General features: G+C 42.0%; 1 protein-coding gene and 1 long non-coding RNA gene across 17 annotated transcripts in view; both read right to left on the reverse strand.

The window, feature by feature from the left end:
- NRCAM (neuronal cell adhesion molecule) overlaps nt 1-9,104 on the reverse strand; it is a 312,085-nt gene extending 302,981 nt beyond the window's left edge. For 8 of the 16 annotated variants that reach the window (XM_036010801.1, XM_036010799.1, XM_028525409.2 and 5 more), the window contains exon 1: nt 8,860-9,007. The gene's annotated coding sequence lies outside the window, so the exon portion shown is untranslated. Of the gene's footprint in view, nt 1-8,859 lie in introns of all 16 variants that reach the window. The other 8 variants (XM_036010803.1, XM_036010802.1, XM_036010794.1 and 5 more) reach the window with 5 other exon arrangements.
- A 1,733-nt stretch (nt 9,105-10,837) lies between these two features.
- On the reverse strand, nt 10,838-15,911 carry LOC118497117. Its single transcript, XR_004899666.1, has 2 exons — nt 12,013-15,911; nt 10,838-11,270 (listed from the first exon to the last, which is right to left on the reverse strand). It is a non-coding gene; the product is annotated as an uncharacterized LOC118497117 (long non-coding RNA).
- Between the last annotated feature and the right edge of the window lie 4,842 nt (nt 15,912-20,753).

Here is a 20,753-nt window from a genome sequence, read left to right on the forward strand (position 1 = left end):
AATGACCTAACATACCACAAAAAATTCCTTTTAAAATATTTAGTATTGAACATTCTGAAATGGAGGCTACTCTCCATTAGCCAACCAATTACCACATTTTTACTTTTTTTCTCTTTCTTTCATATTTTAAGTTATTGCCTCTACAGTGCTCTGTTCTTTACTCTCTTCTCATTGTTTAAAATTACTTTCACTTCTTCTGCCTTCTGTAGAGGACACTTCTCCAGGATGTCACAATTCTCATTACCCACCTCAGTCTCCCCTCCATCTGAATCCTTCACACTCTCTTTCTCTACTCTTCCAATCCCAGTCCTACCAATCAATCTGACCATGAACTCACTCCCTGCTGTTTAATGAGTCCCCCTATAGTTCTAGGACAGCCATAAACCTTTGATATATTTTACCTTCCACTTAATTTTGCCACAAGATAACTGTTACTAGAAATACATATATAGTAATGGAGTTTTTAAAACCCTATTCCAACTATTTATTAAAATGCAAGTTATCTTAATATTTTTGAGACATACAAAGCATATATCACGATTTATGTAAAGAAAATATGTAACAGAAGTTAATGTAATCAATTCTGAAGTTTACTTTGTTTATATTACATAATTAATAGTATTAATTATCTCTGAATTTCTACTTTACTAATTTGTTCATGTAGAAATTTCTTGCCATTATTTCTCCAAAAGTAGAAATAGTCAGTTGAACGTATTAAGTGTATATAAAAATGGCTTTTAGCTATCATGTCACTTACATCAGAACAAAAGGCTATTGCCATCAGATCCTGAAAGTGGACAAAGATGCCAAAGCAAAATTTTCCAATTGTAGTTTTATGGAACCCCAGGAAGTATTTCAAATTACCCCAAACTATTTTTTAGTTCTCTTGCATTCCAGTAGCCTCACCTTCCCAGTAGCTACTTATTATTCTCATTATATACTCAACTAACTTCTCCTTCTGAAATGTTTTAAATCAGATACTCCCTATCAAAGTGAATGGGGAACCAAGTGCCATATTAAAAACTTCAATAACAAATATGATAGCGACGGATTCCCACTAGAAGCAGAAAGCTGAAATAACTGTTCTTAAATGTATTCATGTAAGAGAAAACACTGGTTAGTCAATGTTTATGATAGATTTATCTTGCCACATGTCAAAACAATCTGTGATCAATATCATAACACTACAGTGAGATTTTACAGGGGAAGTTAACTGGGCATTTCTGTGTTTATTCAACTAGATACTAGAGGTGAAAGCACCAGAACAGTCAGAAGAAGATTTGCAATGTAATTAGGAGGGACAAGTGCATCTGAGTGTATGCCAGATGCAGAGGCCTCCCCTTATTCACACAGTCCAATGTCTTAATGCAGTGTACAGCATCACACTCCACTTCCTACAATTTAAAAACTTTTGTCAGTTAACTAGATGTTTACCGAGTGCCTTGCTTGGGCACTCAACATTTCGGGAACACCATCCAGCTCTATGTACGTTGTTCCAACACCATCTGTCACTTAAGCTTCCACAGATTCACAAATTTCAATTTGAACTAATCTACTCGGCACTCAAACTAAAGCTATAATTCAAATTTCGACATGAAGCTTGAATTCCTTTTCAGTGTTCTTCAACTTTGACCCAGCTCCCCCTCCTTCCTTCACTGAAAAGGGCCAAGACAACAGCCCAGCAAGTGGGGCAGGCAAAACAGGCCTCCTTTGTTCACTTTTGTCCTTTCAGCTCTCTATTGAGGTGAGGCACTGAAAAGCACACAGGCTTTGGAAGGCAGCAGCACACCAGCTCGCAAGCCGCCTCCCTCAAAGACCAAAAAACTGGAGGATGAAACTCTTTTGACAGTCTACTTTTACCTTAAGGCACAATTAATGGAACATTAGTACTTTCCCTTTCCCTTGAGAGAGAATATGTTTAATGGTGTTTTACATGAGTTTGTAATGTTCATCAAAAATGTATGCTGCAAATCATACCATTCAAATGCCAAGGGCATCTGAAAGTGGCATGAAAGTGGCTTTAAAGTTGAAATTTGGAGAAAAGATCACTACACACTGAATACATATACTAAATTTTTTGAATGCTCTCAGCCCACTTGAGAAAGATAAATCAAATTCATTGCATATTATACAGTAGAAGACCTCCTACAGGATTCCCTCAGATTGCCCTGGGAATATATTTTTCTGGTTACAGTCAGTTTTGAACCAATATACCATACACACCATAAAATTTAAATATACATATAAATTTATATACATATATATTCAAAATATTTTTTCAGCCCTTCCTATCAACATTTAGTAAGAAGAATTCTTAAAAGGATAATTTTCAGCTAATAGTAACTGTCATTTTCACTCTTGTGTGAATTCAGCAATGCTTCATTGCATACAGGGCAGTGTGAAAGAAAATCAGAGAGCACAAAAGCCAAGATGAGATTTATTTGTTATTCCTGTTTTTAAACTGAATAAGCCAGTTGGACAGTATGTGCCGTAGATGAGCATCAGTGTTTGCAGATTTGTTCCCTTTACTATTGGCATTTCTCTTATTCACTAATTTTTTAGTCAGTTGAGGGAAATCCTTCATCAAATTTTTAAAAATTACCTTTTTCTAATTTAAAATTCCAATCTTGCATGCTAGTAAAATAGGTCAATTAAGTTGACACCACATCTTTTTTATTAGTTCAGCTAAGCAATTATAATTGGGTGGTGAGTGTCTATGCTGTCATCTTCAGAGACTTAATGATAGGGAGAAATGCCCAACCCATCCCTGGAATATACAATTCCAGAACATCCCTAAATACTTCTACATATGAAGTAAATTTGCTGTTGATATGGGTTAAAATAATAATGTTATTTTTCCAGTAAAATAAAATTTTATTTTCACCCTAATATTTAATCTATCCTCACAGCAAAATCACTGAGCACAAATGCACTACAGACATATATGCTCCAATTCAACATAAAAAAAAAGTACCGTGAATATATGTAGCCAATGCTGGTTTGTCCTGCACTATGACACATGCTACATAGTATCTATTTTAGCTTTGCACAAAGAATGGAGTCAATGAATATGTCTTAAAAACCATCCATCTCCTTATTAATAAAAGTTAAACTGATAAGTTAGAAAATATTATGAATAACTTGTTCACAATACATTGTATATTAATTTACAACTTTAAAAAATAACAACTATAGCTCTTGACACCAATGGCTTTAGCAAGAACAAAGAAAATTAGAGTTGGCAATGATATGGAGAAATTGGAATACTTGTGCAATCTTGGTGGGAATGTAACATTATGCAGCTGCTGTGGAAAACAGTATGGTGGTTCCTCAAAAAATTAAAATAGAATTACCCTATGATCCAGCAATGACACTTCTGGCTACATACCCAAAAGAGTTGAAAGCAGTGACTCAAAAAAATATTTGTATACCCATGATTATAGCAACATTATTCATAGTAGCCAAAAAGTGGAACTAGCCCAACTGTCCATTGACAGGTTAATAATTTTTTTAAAGTGGTATGTATAAACAATGGAATACTATTCAACTTTAGAAAAGAAGGAAATTCTGACACATGGGTGAGCCTTGAAGACATTATACCACATGATGTAAAATAAACCAGTTACAAAAGGACAGATACTGTATAAATTCACTCATATGAGGTACTTAGGGTAGAAAAATTCATAGAGACAGAAAGTACAATGATTTTTTCCAGGGTTTGGGGAGAAGGGGAATAGGGAGTTAGTGTTTAATGGACATGGAGTTTCAGTTCAGGAAGGTAACAAAAGCTCTGGAGATGGACAGTGGTGATAGTCACATAATGTGAAATATTTAATGCCACTAAACTACACAGTTAAAAATAGTTAAAATAGTACATTTTTAAAAGACCTTTAAAATTTATTTTTAGAGAGAGGGGAAGGGAGGGAAAAAGAGAGGGAGAGATACATCAATTGGTTGCCTCTCTCATACGCCTCCGACTAGGGACCTAGCCCACAACCCAGGTATGTGCCTTGACTAGTAATTGAACCAGTGACCTTTCACTTCACAGGACAGCACTCAATCCACTGAGTCGTACCAATCAGGGGGTAAAACAGTAAATTTTGTTATATGTTTCACCAGAATGCAAAAGTAACTTAGCAACAACATCATATTTTGTATAACTATAGATATGCTGCATTTACTCCCCTATTTAAAGACAACCCGATATTGAAAGACTTATCATTGCCAGAACTGGAGGCAGAGCTATTCCCATATTTTCCTCATGTAGCCCTCTCCTTCACATTTTGAGAGGGAAAAAATAAACATGCATCAGTTAGTTTTGGAACACTTTCCTAGTCTTAGAAACTTCAGCCTCCCAAAGGGGCCTTTTGTTTGCCTGGATGAATAAGCGTTAAATGAAAAAAGCCATTGGCTTCTTGCCGCTGGAATCCCTAGATGCTAGGAGATCTCTACCATCTTCTCTGTTCTCACCTGGCAGGAAAGCTGGGGCTCCTTCAGGTGGGAAAGCATGACGTATAACAGGGAAACACATCTAAATGTATTTTAGTAATTTTCAACCATTCAAATAATTTTCATTTTCCTTTGACAACCATCTCAGCAGCTGAATGCTGATCTAAAGCAGTCTTGAGATGCAAACACACAAAACTTCCCAGACAAAAAGAATACATTAGGAATTCTATATTCTTGTTAAATTTGTTATTGTTTACCATGCTTCTCAAATGGAAACTGTTCTTTGAAAATGGGAATGAGATGCCAAAGTCTGCTGAGAGAGGCAGCAACAGGACTCCTCCTATAGACTGAACTGTGCCCTCCACAAAATTCATATGTTGAAGTCCTAATCCCCAGTGTGACTGTGTTTGGAGATATGGCTTTTAGTAGGTAATCAAGGTTAACTGAAGTAATGAGGATGGGCCCTAATCTGATTGGACCAGGACCCTTATAAGAAGAGGAAAGGGGAAGGGGGTTCTCTCTCTCAACAGGCAGGCACCAATAAGATAGTTTGCAAACTGGGAAGAGAGCTCTCACCAGAACCCAACCCTACTGGCATCTTGATTGCTGACTTCCTGACACCAGAACTGTAAGAAAATAAATGTCCATTCTTTAAGCCGCCCAGTCTACGGTACCCCAATGTTGTTATGGCAGCCCAAGCTGACTAGGACATAGACTCTGATTTCATGGTGAGGCTACCAGAAAAAAGGCATGGGTGTCTCAGCGGTTACCCTTAGGGCGAGTAATGACTGGTAAAAGCCACAAAAGGGCTTTCTCCAATGTTCATAATGTTTTGTTCCTTTTTTTGAGCTAGTCTGGTGTGTTCAGTTTGTGCAAGTTCAGCAAGCTGTGCATTTATAGTATGTGAAAAAAGAGTCTATGTGTGCAGAGGTATGTAGCATAAAATTAGAGTTATTCTCTCCAAAGGCAGGGATTCTGTTCTGCTCACCACTGTAACCTCAGTGCCTAGAACAGCAGGCCATACACAAAGTAAGTAGTAATGAATGAATGAATGAATGAATGAATCCCTTTATCAGAAAAGCTTCTTGTAGGATTCCATTAAATAACTCCTTTGTACATACACAGTATAATATCTTCAGATTCCACTCATATTCAATCAGTTACACAAGGAAAACTACACCAACACAAAGTATTTGAAATGACTCTTAAGGAAATTTTCTACAGCCCAGGTGTATACATTCTCATTACCCTCTCACCTTCCTGAAGTACTGACACTCAACTATTATTGTCATTGTCACATGGTCCTCACAGAAAGTATGATTTCCAAAGATAACTGCTTTTTCACTTACTCTCACTGATGCAATAATAAAAAAAATGATGTGGAGGCCTTGGCTGGTGTGGCTCAGTGGATTGAACCCCTCACTGGGCCTGCTAACCAAAAGGTCACTGGTTTGATTCCCAGTCAGGGCACATGCCTGGGTTGCAGGCCAAGACCCCAACAAGAGGCACATGACAGGCAAATGCACATTGATGTTTCTCTCCCTCTCTTTCTCCCTCTCTTCCCCTCTCTAAAATGAATAAATAAAATCTTAAAAAAAATGATGCGATGTAAGGGCACTGGCCTACAGTCAAAGGCTTCATCATTACCCTGCATTAGAGAGCTGGGTAACCTCTCAGGCCCCACTGTGCTTATTTTGAAACCCAAAGGTTCATTCAGTTAGTGTTCTCTTACAGCTCTACAATTTCTGGATTATATAAAATGTTTAGCAAATTTCCTGTAATAAAGTAAAAGCAGGTTGAAAGAAGACCAAGAGTTAGTAGAATTTAGAACTCATTTTTCCAAAATTGATCAGTCCATTATAATCATTCTAAAAACTGTTCCAGGAAGAGCTGCTTTCTCTTTAGTTCAAATTCTTGTTTCTAATAGTTAACATGGAACAGTTTTGCATATGTACCACACAGTCTCATATATTTAGGATATTGAATGCTTCTCTAAGATTAGGATCTGTTAAAATTCAATATCCAATTTGAGAAGTAAGTCTCCCTCAGTCAAAAGTATCTACAGAAGAGATTCAAGGCTGGGAACCTGAAATAGAAATATTTGCCAAATGGAAACGTTGCCTTTTCTTAAAAAAGAAAATAATTACATAAATTAAAAGGTTTCTCAAAAATTGTCATGTGCCAGGAACCTCTCAGCCTCTCTGTAATGGCAGGGGGGCTCTGGTCACTAAGAACAGTCCAGTGACTGTAACTAGTTGGATTGTGGTTAACAGCCAAGTACTTAAAAGCTAACGGAAATAAAGGAACTTGTAAAGGAATTAAAGGGCAATAAAAGGCTATTTACACAATACAATTCACTGAATTACTATATTGCCTGCTACTGTGAGGTCTGCAGGGGTTAGAATTAAATGGATTTATAATATGTCCCTGATTTTGAACACTCGATGATTTCAGTCTTCCTCTAAACTAATGATAAGCCTCCAAAAGGCCCCATTTTCACAGTCTTGAATGACAAAGTGTAGGAGCAAAAGGCTAACCCTTGCTTCTCCTAGCACGTGGCCTTGGGAAAGTTACTTGACTTCTGTAAGCCTCCATCTCCCAGTTTTTCACATGGGATTGTTGTGGAAAGTAAATGAGATGATACATGTAAGATACCCAGCACCCAGTAGTATATCTGAAGCTTTTCAAAAAATGTTGACTATTATTAACATTAAAGTAGAAAGCCTCCAATTGTCTAAACCCAGTTCTATACTTCTGGAAGGTCTCATTTACTCATGAGTTATTATTACAATATTTTAATAACACGACATGGTTGACAGAACACAGTCCCAACCCAAAGTAGACCAGCCTCAGCCTCGCTTGTATTCAGTGGCTACCGCTGTCCCTTCCTAGGATAGCCCCAGGGGGAGCTCCTGGTAGTGCACGAATGACTCCCACACAAGTACACTCGCCTTCACCCCTTCTGGCAAGAGCCTAGGGCGAGAAAGGGCCCAGCCCCTTGGCACCGCACCTCTGTGCATTAAACTGGAGCGACCCGGCAGGAAAAGAATGTTCCGCTCTTAGGATAGACAGCTACGCGCTTCCGGCTGGAGCTGATGGCACAAAAAGGCTGAGAGAGGTGGGGTGGGAAAGAGACGCCAAGGCTTAACACCCCCCCCCCCCCCCCCCCCCCCCCCCCCCCCCCCGCATCCTCCCTCCCCGACTACCACCATGAAGGGGAGGCTTGGGAGTGTGCAGGGGTAGAGAATGAGGCTGCGGACTGGGAGGGGATCTGAAGAGAAGGAAAATGGCTTGCTCACCAGTCCCCGGGACCCAGGGAACCCACCGGGGTCACTTGCTGCCCCAGGTACACCGCTTTGGAAGAAATGACGGCTCCTTGGCTCCCCCTCTCTGCGCGCTAGGCAGATGCGGGCTGGGAATGGTTGAGCTGGCGGTCCACTAGGGACCAGCACACAGTAGTCCCCACCCGCAAGGCATGGAGGGACCCGGCACAGAAGGCGCTGGCCATGCAATGGATGCTCCAGAGCCAGCAGTCTCTCCCCGCTCAACACAGCTTCTCCGGCCGAAGCTGTTGCCAGATAACCCCTTTGGGAGCAAGGGCAGGAACCGCTTTTGGGTGCATGGATAGGGAAGGTGCTCTTCGAGTTGGCCCCAAGCCTTGGCGACCCAGCCCCAACAAGTACCAACCCTCAGAGGCAGGGCGTGGCGCCAGGTCCCCCAGGGGCCGGGCCGAACCTGTAGGGCCACAAAGCCCAGGACGGAGCCCACAACGCCGTTCCCTCTAGTCTCCCCCAGTTCCCTCCGGGCAGCGACAGCTGGGGCGGGGGGGGGGGGGGGGGGTGTCTGCTTGCCCCAGAACTCCGCCGGTCGTCGCAGGTGTGAGCACGTAGGAACAAAGCCCACGCCCAGATGTGTCCGCTGGGACCTACCAGCGCACACCCCAGAACGCTGGCCCAGCCCTTGCGCTCCCGGCCAGCACTGGGGTGTGACCTCCCCGCGACCAACGTCTGCTCCGGGGAAGCCCAGTGCCCAGCTCAGCAACCCCTCCAGGCCCAACTCTGTACAGAGAGACCGCCAGGCAGGCTTTCCTAAACGCGTATGGCTCGGGCGCGGAGGCAGAAGTTGGCCCGGAGGCGGTGATGGGCGCCAGCCTGGGCAACGGTAGGCACTTGAGCTGTGCCCTCACTCCAGAACGGCAGTCGGGTCTGGGGGCCTGAGGCAAAGCAGGAATTTGTCCACACGGCTCGCCCTGCCGCAGTACAGCCAGTGTGGTGCCCCCAGCCGGGAAAGCACTCTAATCCAGGCGGGTGTCCCGGTGCCCACATAGTAGTCCCCCGCGCCCTCCTTCGCTTCAGGCGAACCCCGGGTCAGTACCGGCTATCACCATCAGACTTGCATGGAGCTACTCACGTTCTAACGTGGTGCCCACCTCTCAGCCTTGGAGCGCTGGCCGGGGAGTCCAGCAAGCACCGTCAGTCGTGAAGAAGCTGTCGCCTCTGGCAGCCCCTCGCTGTCCCTGAGCCCGCGCGTCTGAGGCTCCGACTGCGGCGCACGTCAGCCGACTACCAGAGTGAAGCTGGACCGGCCCACGCCGGCGCACCCCCGCGCACCCCCGCCGCTCCAGCTCTCGCCGCTCCCCCTCCCCGCGTCTGCTCTTCCTCCTCTGGCTCCGCACTCCCCGGGGTACCCCGCCCCTTCCCCTCCCGGCCAGCACCCCTCCCACCCCTGCTGCTGTGGTGGCTACTGCGAATGGACTCTGCCACCAGTGCCTGGGGGGTGGGGGTTCGGGAACCCCTCACCTGAGCACCGGCCACCGCCACACAACGTCATCCTGTGAGCCTGTGAAGTGGTGGTTGTCAGGAGGGGTGTGTCGGGGGGTGGGGGTGGACAGGAGGATGCTGAGGGTAGGAAGGGACAGAGGGTGTGAGGGTCCTGGGGAGGAGGGTGGTTGGGATTTGGCCACAAAAGATGTTCCAGAAAATAAATGGGTGGTTTTTAAATGCCACTCTCCTGGGTTTCCATTTCTGTGCAACGTCTGTGGTCTTTTTTCTTTCTTTTTAAAACATTTAACTTCTTTGAAACTTGCCAGGTGGGATGATTAAAAATTATTTCCTTTTCATTTATTTACTTATTTTCAAGCGTTATTTCCAAACAGCCCCCAGAAAAGAGAGCCTTCAGGGTAAGGTAGATGCTATTTAATCGCGGTAGGAGTTGGGTCTTCTGGTCCCAGGGAACATAGTTCAAATTTGCTTCTTTTCCGCTTTGGGAACATTATGAAGAATTATTTGAAATGTAAGGAGAGTTAAAATTTTCTAAATGTGTAGAATTTTAGCAAACACCCTGAGGGCTGCATAGGCCATGCTCCAGAGCCTTAACTCCACTGTATCCCACATGGTGCCCAAGACCCTTAGCCTGGCACTTAAGGTCCTCAGTAATCTACTCTGCTCTGCAGCCTGCTTTCCCAGAGGTTCCTCTCAACCACGAGGTCCCACCCACCTGACCACCACTTACTGCAGGCTCTACTCCCACTCGGCCTGAGCCTTGCTTGGGTCAGTTCTCTAGTTTAATTCAAGAAAACATTTGTGTAGCCCATGGTCCCCACTCCCAGGCTCTGGACCCCAGTGCTAGGGAAGGGGTTCAGGAATAAAAAAGGCACAAGGTCATCCTGACAACTCTGCTCTACTCTGACTTCAGTTTGAACTTGCCACTTCTACCCACAACTCCATGCATGTGAGTGAGCAGCCTTCTTTTCTCTTGCTGCTGCCATCCTCTCCTCCCACCACCAGATGTGCTCCAGCCACACAGAACCTCCTGTTCCTGAAACCATAGTTCCTGAAACAGTACTATGATCTCTGGCTATTGGGTTTTTGCATACTTCCTCAATCCCATTGCTTTCTGATTCAAGTCTTTACCCTGCCCTACCCTATCCATTCCTGAGTACCTTTCACCTCTCAATTGTCCAAATTTCCCTCTAAATTACCTTTCTTTAAAAAACAAAAGGGGGGTGTGTGAATCCATGATACCCTTATTTAAAAGTGTGGGCTGGTTTCCTGTTGCCTGTCAAGTAAATTCCAGCTCTCTTGCCATGCTCCTTCACAGTCTGCCCCTAATTTCTCCATCCTTCAGAGAAGAGTTTTTATAATATGAATCCCCTGCATATGAGAGTCCTCTTTTCCAGAATATTCCTCCCATCCCTTTTCCATCTGGCAAACTCTTGCTTATCTCTCAGAGCCTTGCTTAGTTGTTACTTCATTTCTGATCTTTCCGAAGTTCCTAGATGTTTTATTATAATAGTAATTGTCACATTTTAATTATGTTAACATATTTGAGTCCAGAAAATATCACTTCTTTGAGGACAGTCTATCTTACTTATTTTTGTGTGACCATATTCCAGACTAACATAAAATAGAACCACAGATAAGCATAATTAAACTCTCACTGACTCATCATTCCTACCTGTGTAAAGGACCTCAGAGCCCTCAATTCCCTCCTTAGTACAATTCCCAATCCCAGTAATTGCCTGGGGTTGTACTGCATGTTCTTCTGCTCTGCACTCTGGCATGCCAAGGGTGCCCCTTCACTCAGCCACTGTGAGTCAGATTCCTTGATGGCATTCCTTTCCAGGGCACCCACATGGCAAACCTGTGAGGTGGGAAAAACGGCACTCTACCCTCTTCAGTTCTTGCCCTAGTTCTGTGTAGCAATTTGTCCCCTGGGCACTGAAGTACTGCTTGTGTTCCCCAATGTTACAACCTCATAAGGATCTTTCTTAAACAACTCCAACTGCTGCTTTGAATGGGTCTTACTCTTAGACCCCAGCCCTGGTGTGTTGGGAATAAGGAAATTAAGAACTAAATTTAACCTTAGTAAACAAGAACCACATTGTAGCTAAAAAGAAATGATAAAAGAGCGCAGGCTGGGAACCAAAGTGTCCCAGGTTCGATTCCCAGCCAGGGTACATTCCTGGGTTGCAGGCCATAACCCCCAGCAACCGCACATTGATGTTTCTCTCCCTCTCTCTCTCTCTCTCTCTCTCTCTCTTGCTCTCTCTCTCTCTCCCTCCCTCCCTTCCCTCCCTAAAAATAAATAAATAAAATCTTAAAAAAAAAAAAGAAATGATAAAAGAGACAAAGTGCAGTTAAGCAAACATCCTGTGTCTAGCAGATGCTCTCCCCTGGGTAGGCTAGATAAGCAATGCTTTGTAGTTTTAATGAGAAAATAAGAACCTAGCTAGCTAGAGCCAGGAGATTACTAGGTTAATGAACAAACATTCTGCCTTCCCGCCTTATGCAAAAATGCTTGGTTTGAAATTCCCGCGCACGGTCTTTGTAAGCGAATTGCTAACTGCCACGTTTGCTTCTGTATAACGCTTGCTTACCCGCCCCTATATAAGAACGTAGTTGTAAGCACTTGGCGCGTCTCTCGTTTGCAGCTCCTTGTGGGCACTGTGTCGCTGGACACTTTGAGAGTTCGCCCCTGCGCAGGTTAAACTTGGCCAATAAAGTAACATCTTTGATACCCTGAAAGTCTCCGATATTTGTTCTCACGTTTGCTGGATGCTACATGGTGCATGGAGCCTAGGGAGGTCCAGGTCAGTCCTGGGCCTTTGGAGACTGCCTACCATGCAGAGGTACTCAGTTGTTGTTGAAGGAGTGAAGACATGACAGAATCTCAGGTAAGTGACAACTTCTCTAGGTAGAGTTTTCCTATCTCTACAGGTAGAATAGCAATACTTAATGTACAAAGTTATTGTAAGGGTCAACTTAAAACACTGCACAGGGTCTAGGACATAATAGGTATTCAGCAAATTCTAGTTTGAAAAGTAATTGTTTAATCAGATGTTTTGTCATATGAATATTCCTTCAATAAAAAGAACAAAGACAGCAGAAGGGAAAAGCTCTGGAAGAAACACAACTACAGTGACAGCACCAACAAAATTAAATAATTTTGATTTAATATATATAATACTTGTATTATGAAATTATTATGTAGTTCCAATTTCATTTCAGCTCTACATATTGGGGATTAGTGTCCTGAGAGGGTGAGTGACAGGAACAACCAAACAGCTGCTGCACAAGGAGCTGAAAAGAAGAGAGCATGAAGAGAAAGGGGAATGATCTGGAAAAGGATTAGAAAGATGCCTGAGTGGGCAAAAGAACTATCTACTTGATTTGCTTGGTGATGTATACGGCATTCTGATCTGACTGCATACTGACACACCTTACCTTAACTGCCAAGCCTTATTCCATCCCTGAGCCTTACTTTGTTCTCTATCCCAAGATTCACTCCATCTCCAACACAGTTTAGGACATTTTTCAATGTGCCCAGCACTGTTCTTTGCACTTACAGTGATAAATTCATTTAATTCCATGGCAATCCCATGCAGTGTGTACTAGAATTATCCCCATTGTAGAAAACAAGGAAACTGGGACTAAGTAACTTGCAGAGGTCACACAACCCAGTAGCAGGGCTGGGATTCAAGCCTGGACATTCCAGCTTTAGGATCTACAGTCTTACCTACTGTGCTTCTGCCTTTCAATGACAGCGCACTATAATGTGTGTTGCTAGATGCCTAAGAATGTCATCTCATTAAAGCAGCTATATTGGAAAGTCATGGAGCCCTCCAGTGGCACCTGCAGTGAATATGTTTTTAGCCTTTCTCCTTGCTCTTCTTCTGACCCCCTATTTGTTTCTTTCTTTGAATTTTTTCCTCTCTACTTTTTATCTTTCACTTTTTTCTTCCCTCACCTTATTTTCCATCTTAGTTTTCTTGATCTTCATCCATGTTCAGGTCACCCAGGTGAAGCAGTGCAACTAGCCCTGTCCTAAAAGCAATGTTAAGTTCACTGAAACCTAACATGGGCTCAGCCACACTATACCAAGCTGTATGTCCATGAACACGTCATTTCCTCTTTTAGCATTTCCATGCTGTGAAACGCTAACAAAAACAAAAATTGTTTGTTAGCTGCGTCATTTTATGATTCTGGTGGCAACTGCTAAGAAACTTAGATGAAAGCTAGCAGAACTCTATGTAAGAAAGAGCGGATCACTAAAAATGTTCTGCAGTAACAAGGTTGTTTGCTACAAGAGTGGCTTACATCAGTGTCATCATTGTCTTAATATAACATCCTATAGCTGGGCAACATGCATTGGGTTTCTGACACAGATATAGTAAAGTCAGTAATTTTTAAAATCCTTCTATTTGAAAAGATATTATTATAACTGAATATTGTCAAAAAAAATGTAATTGTTATGGTGGGCAGCTTCCAAGATGGCTCCCAGGGATCCCCTCCTCCTGGTATTCATTCCATCACCCTCCCCTTGAATATAGATCAGAGCAGTGACTCACTTCTAATGAATATAATATGGCAAGAGTAGTGGGATGTCACTTCTGATATTGTTCCAAAAAGACTCTGGCTTTAAAAAGAAAAAGAAAAAAAGACTCTGGCTTCTTCTGTCTTGCAGTCTTGCTCTTTTGCTTGCTTGCCCAGAAGAAAGCCAGCTGCCATGTTGTGAGCTGCCTTATGGAGTGGCCCACATGTCAAGGAACTGAGAGAGGCCCTCAGTTCAATGGCCCAGGAGGATCTGAGTCTTTCCCTAGCCATCTAAGTGAGCATGGAAGAGACTCTAGTCCAGGATGGCTCCCCAACTACAGCCTTTTGAGAGACCCAGAGCCAGAAGACTCAGTTCATCTGTATTGGGAGATAATGTTTCTAGTATTAAGCTGCTAAATTCATCACTGATACAGTTACACAAGTGCAGAACTCTAAATTTGCATCTGACCACACCAATCATATCTCTTTTCTGTGCAGGAAAGGAGAAAACTAATTAAATGACAGTTGTCACAAGATGCAGCTATGGTGATAAAGAAGCAATTGTGGAAAACAGATATCAGTATGACTTATCCAAGGTGAACCTACCTCAGCAGCTCCTAGTTCCACAACTCAAAACACACAGCTCATATGGCCAAGCCTGGGGTTAGCCATCTACTGTGCCCAACCAGAACTGCTCCTTTCTCCTCTAGGATGTCAGCCACAGGCTCAGCTGTGCCACACCTCTTGAAGCTTCATTTTATTACCCACCACAGATAATAATAGGATATGCAGTTCCAGATAATATATAAATAATAAAATGTGCAGTTCCATACATGTCCTGACCAGTGAGTAGAGGAAAATTATCACAGATGCAAAATAGCAATTATTCTCTGATGCCTTTCCTCACCATCCGCCAGATAACCACAAAATTCCATGTGCTTGTCTGGCTCTGCTTGGGCATGTGTCAAATGGAAACCAGAAATTTGCAACCAACTTCTTGCCTAGTGCTTAGCAATACAGTATCCCTACTCCTCCCTAAAGAATGTAATGCTCAAGCTACTGAAGGAAAATGTGACTTTAGCTGTTGGATTTGTTCTCTAGAAGCTATGAGTCACTAAGATCTTCTGTCCACCCTCATGCCTGGAGAACCAAGCTGGAAAAAGGAGGAACATTTCAATAATAATAAGCCTATTCCTTGTGGTCAACTCCTCCATCTCTTCCTACAGTGCCTATCTTTAAGAGCGTACAAATCCATTCTACTAAATGGATTTCAGACTAGACAAGGTCAATGCGTAATTAGCCATTGCAATTGGGGTCATCAGGGACAGAAACTTGTTGCTCTGGAAATAGAGATACTGACCAACACTCTTGCTATGTGCCCTTCATATCTGCCTTAAGAGGGAACAGATGACAGATACAATGAAGATGAATTCACTGTGGAGAAAAGAAAGGAAATGACTTCAGGATCAATACTCTTCAGATCTAAATGAATGGTTGACTTACAGTCTTTCCTATTTGTTTTTATGTCACATTTTTAAAAGAACAAGAAAGATGTTAAGTACTAACTTTTACTTCTGTTTATATTTTCTTTAAACGTTGATTTAAATTTTACTTGATGGTCTTCCTATATTTTTAAATGTCAGAATTTTATAGGACACAAACAGGTGCAGCACCACCCTACAGGGGCATTGCACTTTAGAAAGCCCTGCTCTGGTCCACCAGGAGGCCGTGCGCCCTAAGTACCACTTCTGGGACCATCAGAACCTGCAAAGACCTGCTCGTCATTCTCCTAGCAGAGGACTGCTCTCCTGGTGTGCAAACTTGAGGCCTGAAGAGAATAGATCTGAAAAGTTCTCCTTTGGTCAAGATAACTGAGTAAGTAAACTTTGTTCACCTCCTCGCAGGGCTACATCAAAATTACAACTAACTTATAGAAAAACCACCTTTGAAAACCACCGAAAAACTAGCTGAATAGAATTCGTGTAACTAAAGATAGCAAGAAGCCATGTCCAGACTGGCAAGAGGGGCAGAGATGTTAAAGAGCTGGTCCCACACCCACATGTGGAAGTTAAGAAATCAGGAGAGATATCTTAGCTCTGGAAGTCTTCCCTGAGGAGCAAGGGGTCCAAGCTCCACACTGGGCTCCCCAGCCTGGAGCACCAGCGGCAGGAAGAGAATTCCCCTCAATATCTGATGGTAAAAATCTGCAGGGAACCCTGGCTGGCATGGCTCATTGGATTGAGCGGGCCTGAGGGCCTGTGAACCAAAGGGTGGCCGGTTCAATTCCCAGTCAGGGCACGTGCCTGGGTCGCAGGCCAGGTCCCCAGTGGGGGGCATGTGAAAGGCAACCACACACTGATGTTTCTCTCCCTCTCTTTCTCCTTCTCTTCCCCTCTCTCTAAAAATAAAATCTTTAAAAAACTGTGGGGACTCTGTCGAGATGAGACAAGGGCTGCTGTAATGGTGTCCTCTTAAAAAGCTGAAGCACAGATCCACTCACAACACTTGCCCTAAGCTCCAGTGAAGGGACAGTAGCTGAAAAAGCACCAGGGACATAAGGAGAGGAACTGAACTGTCTGCCTTAAGGCTGAGAGTGGGCGGTAAAGCTCTCTCCCAGATAGAAGTGCTGGCAGGTGTCATTGATCTCTTGTTGAACCCTACCCACACACAGCTGGCAGGTATGGGTATGGGCAGGTGCCCAATCTAAGTCTACATCAATCTGGCTAACACTGCTTTATCCATCGTGGTGATTCCCTGAGACTCTGCCCAACTCAGTGAATCAGCCTGAACCTCCTTCAGTGGCTGTACCCCACAAACAGCCACTCTGTTTGTGCTGAAGATATCCCTAAACTCTCTCAAAGGTCCACAAACCCAAAACAAGTATTGGCTGGCCTCAGTGTGTCCTGTACCTCTTGCCAAGGGGCCCAAGCCCAGCTCTGCTGGTAGCCAGCCTCAGTATGCCCCTCCCAAGAAATCTCTGGTTTTGAGTCCAGAACCAAAATACTCACTTCAGGCTACACCAGAGTACCAACCAATTAGTTTCACAAATGACACACACATAGGGTGGACTCAGCAGGTACCAGAGCCCAACTAACGTGAATCCCACTTGTCTACTGTATTATGGCCCGTCCTCACAGCCAGTCAGCCTGAGGGTCAATCCCACCTACTGATGTGCCGACAACAATCAGGGCTCAACTGCAATGGGAAGGCACACACACCCACTTTCAGGTGACCAGGGAGACTATAACACTAGGCTTCACATGACACCTACTAGATAAGTTCACTTGGCCAAGCCTTGGAAACATAGCTGATATACCAAATACTTAGAGACAGAAACAGAAAGGCAGCCAAATTGAGCAGACAAACATGTCCTAAATGAAAGAAGAGAACAAAACTCCAGAAAAAGAACTAAGTGAAATGGAGGCAAGCAATCTACCATATATAGAGTTGAAAATACTGGTTATAAGGATGCTCAATGAACTTAGAAGAAGAATAGGTGAACTCAGTGAGAACTTAAACAAAGAGATAGAAATCATAAAAAAAAGTCAGAAATAAAGAATATATTAGATGAAATCAACAGCAGATTAGACAAAGCAGAGAACTGAATCAATAATTTGGAATGCAAGGTTGTGGAAAATACCCAATCAGAACAACAAAAAGAAAAAAGAATTTTCAAAAAGGAGTCCAGTTTAAGGGGCCTCTTGGACAGTATCAAGTGCACCAACATTTGCACCATAGTGGTACCAGAAGGAGAAGAGAACAGGGATTGAAAATCTTTTTAAAGAAATAATAACTGCAAATGTCCCTAACCTGGTGGTGGAAATAGACACATAAGTCCAGGAAGCACAGAGAGTTACAAACAAAATGAACCCAAAGAGGCCCATACCAAGACATATCATAATTAAAATGCCAAAGATTAAGGACAAGGAGAGAATCTTAAAAGCAGCATGATAATGGCAGTTATTACCTACAAGGGAGCTCCCATAAGACTGTCAGCTGGTTTCTCAACAAAAATTTTACAGGCCAGAAGGAATTGGCATGAAATATTAAAAGTGATAGAAAGCAAAGACCTACCCTGAAAGGCTATGAATTAGAATCCAAGCAGACAAAAAGATCTTACCAGACAAGAAAAAGCTAAAACAGTTTGTCACCACCAAACCAGTATTATAAGTGTTAAAGGGAATTCTTTAAGGGAAAAAAGTTCTCATCACAATAAAAAAAACTGTAAGTATGTGTGGTGATGGATATTAACTAGACTTATTGTAATGATAATTTCATAATATATACAAATATCAATCATTGTGTTCTACACCTGAAATGAATACAATGTTATATATCACTTATATCTCAATAGAGAAAAATTGTGAGGTGATAGATTTGTTAATTTTGTGTTATTTTGAAATATATATATATATCAAATCATTTCATTGTACACCTTAAACTTATACGAGGTTATACGCCAAATATATCTTACTAAAGCTGGAAAAACAACAAAAACAAACAAACAAAAAGTTGTTGTTCTGATAAGTGACTGATATAGGGGTATGGACATGTAGGTTGGGGTGTTTACCCAAGTATGCTTGAGGCCTTTGAAGATCCAGGACTAAGCCAAGGGTGGGCCACGGGCTGGGGTCTGGGGCTGCTCTCCCTACACCACCACATTCTGGCACTGAAGTCCAAGAATTGTAAGTTCAAATGTGGACATCAAGATCTTTATGAAGGTATCTTTGTCAATGTAGAAAGTCAGAACTGTTTTCATTTCAAATAGCATGACCTGCACATTTAGTAATTTCTGCAACCCAAGGGATAATTTACTGAATATCTTAAAGTATCCTTTTAGGCATAAATAAACATTTAAGGCTTACAGTTTCTAAGTTCATGCTTGTTTTATTTTAAAATCAATTACAGAAACTAGGGCATTGAAAATTGTTTAAAATTATTTGGAAGCAAATCACATGAAATATATTAATTTATGTGCAAGAAGAGCATTTGTCTCTAAGATCTATAACATTATTTTCCTATACACAAGAGTGGGTATTATTATAGCCTCAATTTATATCCCCAAAGTATAGTACTAGTATTAGTGTTTTTAGCAATGTACCATATGGTACAATATAACAGAATAATGAAAGATAATGCAGAAAAGTATAGAGGTCATATCATGTGATTGCATGTTCCTTTCAAGAATTGGAAGGGAAGAGTTTTGCACAACTTAGATCTGTGATATTGTATTTGAGAAACACACACTTTGATTTCAGAAAAATACATTGCAGTAAAAATTAATTCTTTATACTTCCCTTAGTATTTTAATTGCCCAGGACATAAAAATAACAGCTATTATTTTTTGAGCAGCTATTACAGTCCAGGCACTTTAACCTCCATTAGTACTAGTGCTCATAACTCCACATTTTTCAAGTAAGGAAACTCTCAAGGATATAAAGTGACTTGTCTAAGGCTTCACTTTGAAGCCATTCAAGTTTTGACAAAGACCTTCATCTTAAACACAAATCCTATTACCTCCTATGGACTATGACCACGGACTTTAGAGAAACTAGGTACAAACTGGGCAATGCTATGTTGATTTAGTTCCATTTTTGTACTTCCATAGTGTATAGAATATCACTCACTATATTACTTTTTTCATCCAGATCATCACAGAACCTTCACAGGTCAAATTCTTCAATATACTGAAATGTCATTCAAATTAAGATTGATGATACAGACCTGGCTGGTGTGGTTCAGTGGATTGAGTGCTGGCCTGTGAATCAAAGAGTCGCTGGTTCAATCCCAGTTAGGACACATGCCTGGGTTGTAGGCCAGGTCCCCAGTTGGGAGCATGTGAGAGGCAACCACACATTGTTGTTTCCCTCCCTCTCTTTCCTCCTCCCTTCCCTTCTCTCTACAAATAAATGAATTTTTAAAAAAAGATTGATGATACAAACGGCACTTAACAAATCTTATTTAGATGATGGAGGACTCCCATACTAGAAATACAAAAGCAAATCTCACAAAAATACAAGTTTTGTTCAATATTGGGAAAGAATACAAATTGCCACCATGATCAAACTTATTTGTTGCATCTGATCTCACCACCCCCAACTATTATTTTAAAAGCAGAGGAAAGAGCCCTGAGCTGAAAATCCACTGGCTCCAGCCATCTTATTTAACAGGATGAGGTCAAACAAGCCTTTGGATTTTTTAGTGCTATATTTTCCATATATTCCTTCTTGGGATAACAATGCAGGCCTTGTCAAACCCACAGGATGGCTGTTAGAATAAAATGAAGTATACTGAAAGTGTTTTGGAAAGTATATAAATGCTGTACCAACTATAAATAAGTGTTGTACACAAATGTATTACTGTAGTTATTGTTCACTGAAGGTACAGAGCTCCCTATCCATAAACTTAGTAAAATGAGGTGTGTCTTTAAGGGTTTAGGCAACAAGGCAGCTCAATAAAAAGCCTCAATCTGACAAAATGAGGAAGATCCCAAGCTAGGAGGCAGTGATGAGGAATATGCTTTTAGAATGAACCGATACTGGTCAGAAAGAGGTAGGACAAAAAAAAAGCTCACACTTCAAACAAAAGAAATCTTTCTTGTGTGCCCAGAGGGTTGTATTTAATCCCTGTCAACATATAAGACATGCAAACAGTGTGAACAATGTTTACCTCAGGCGCTGGGTGGAATGAAATGACAGGCTTTGCAAACTGAGCAATTTTTATTGTCTGGAAAGGGTCTTGCTCACATGAAGGAAACAATCCTAGCCGAGATTCTACCACTAGCATTTTCATTTTGCCAACTCCCCATAAGGGCATAAAGCAGATCATTCAATTAACCCTAATTTAAGAAAAATATTTATTAAGGACCTATAATGTAACTAGCAGAGTGATAGAGGCTATGAGATATGTTTTAATGTTATTTTTTTAATTTTGTTTTTTTCTTTTTATTGAATTTATTGGCAGTGAAACTGGTTAACAAAATTATACAAG

The sequence above is a fragment of the Phyllostomus discolor genome, chromosome 10, assembly GCF_004126475.2.
Source record: "Phyllostomus discolor isolate MPI-MPIP mPhyDis1 chromosome 10, mPhyDis1.pri.v3, whole genome shotgun sequence".
NCBI classification, from domain to species: Eukaryota; Metazoa; Chordata; class Mammalia; order Chiroptera; family Phyllostomidae; genus Phyllostomus; species Phyllostomus discolor.